At 36.6% G+C, this 1,836-nt stretch overlaps 1 pseudogene; it reads left to right on the plus strand.

The window, feature by feature from the left end:
* The first annotated feature begins 594 nt into the window (after positions 1-594).
* Positions 595-1,554, plus strand: LOC102833786 (annotated as a pseudogene).
* The last annotated feature ends 282 nt before the right edge of the window (positions 1,555-1,836 follow it).

Genomic DNA, 1,836 nt, shown 5'->3' on the forward strand with positions numbered 1-1,836 from the left:
GCTCATCCTACAGTGCCACACTAGGACCTCAAATTAGAAATAGCAAAGTTATTTTTCTAAAAACACATCTTTTCAAAACTCTTCTGAAACTATGGCTAAATTAAAAGAATCCCAATTTTGTTTTAGTCACTGAAAAACAATAATTTTTGTTAAGGATAACATATTTGTTTTGGAGAAAAAATATTAGGTTATAGATATATATGAAGTTTAAAATGGTCAGATCTCTGTCAACCAATAGTATTTTCGAACAGTTTAAATATTTTCTACTTTGGTCAAATTACTATAATGACAATGCATTCAAAATGATTTCAAATGCATAAAGCAAGTGAGATGCATTATTTTCACCCAGTTGCACGTGTTCTGAATTTGTTTGTTCTGTGGAACTAAAGCCTCCTTTGAAATATATGAAAGTTGAACTGATTTTTACTTAGAGCTCCTCATTATCCTTGTGCTATTTTGTGTACAATTATAGGTCCACTTTACCCATAAGAACAACTACTTAAAGATGCAAACAGCTCTCACAGACTTTGCTGTAACCCATCTATAAGTATTCCAGTCTCTATAGAATTATTGTTGGTGAAAGAACATAGAAGCATGGGGAAGACCAATCAATCTTCTGTGACAGAATTTCTCATGTTGGGCTTTCTTACTACCCAGAGCTTGAGGCCACCTACTTCATGCTAGTCCTATGTATGTACCTGGTGTTTCTGCTGGGAAGTAGAGTCATTAGCATTGTTAGTGTCTTTGACTCCCACCTGCACACTCCCATATATTTTCTTTGGTAACTTATCATTCTTGGACATCTGCTACACTAGTTCTTCTATTCCATTATTTCTTAGCAGCTTCTTAATTTCAAAGAAAACCATTTCCTTTTCTGGGTGTGGAGTGCAAATATTTCTCTCCTTTGCCATGGGAGCCACATAGTGTGACCTTCTAAGCATGATGACACATGACCGTTATGTGGCCACCTGCAATGTTCTGAGGCACCCCATCATCATGAGCAAGACTTCCTATATTCCCATGGCTTCTGGGTCCTGGATTGCAGGGGTTGTCAATTCTGTGCTGCAAACCTCTCTTGTAACGAGACTTCCTTTTAGTGCGGATGATGTCATTAATCATTTCACTTGTGAAATCTTCGCTGTTGTAAAATTGGCCTGGGCTAACAGCTCCCTAACTGTTATTAGCATGATTGTTGCAAATATGATCTTTCTGCTGGTCTCAGGACTCTTCATTTTTATTTTCTATGTTTTCATTCTCTCCACTATCCTAACAGTTCCTTTTTCAGAGGGATGGCACAAAGCCTTCTCCACCTGCTCAGCCCACCTGACAGTGGTGATTATATTCTATGGGACCATCCTCTTCATGTACACAAAGCCCAAAGATAAAGACTTTTTTGGTGCTGACAAAGAACAAGTCACAGATAAAATCATCTCCTTTTTTTGTGGTATAGTGATGCCCATGCTCAATCCTCGCATTTACAGTTTGAAGAACAAGGATGTGAAGGAAGCTGTGAAGAACATACTGTGTCAGAAATGCTCTTCTGAGGAACTGTAAATGCCATATATGTAAATGTAAATCATATATATATATATATGATTCTTTCACTCCACATATGGGGCTAGTTCTCACCTAAAGGTTCCAAAAGACATACTATATTTTGAAATTTTATTTTTTGTTCCTCGTATTTAAATCAAAGAGAGAAATGAAGGGCCTACCTTTTCCCTGCATGTCTGATTAAGGAGAAGGAGAGAAATTTACGGATTTTTTTTTTTTTTTTTTTTACCTCTTACGGATTCTAAAATCTAGCTTAATTGTGGAATGAAGATTTCTACAACT

Source organism: Chrysochloris asiatica, unplaced genomic scaffold, assembly GCF_000296735.1.
Source record: "Chrysochloris asiatica unplaced genomic scaffold, ChrAsi1.0 scaffold00069, whole genome shotgun sequence".
Classification (NCBI taxonomy): Eukaryota; Metazoa; Chordata; class Mammalia; order Afrosoricida; family Chrysochloridae; genus Chrysochloris; species Chrysochloris asiatica.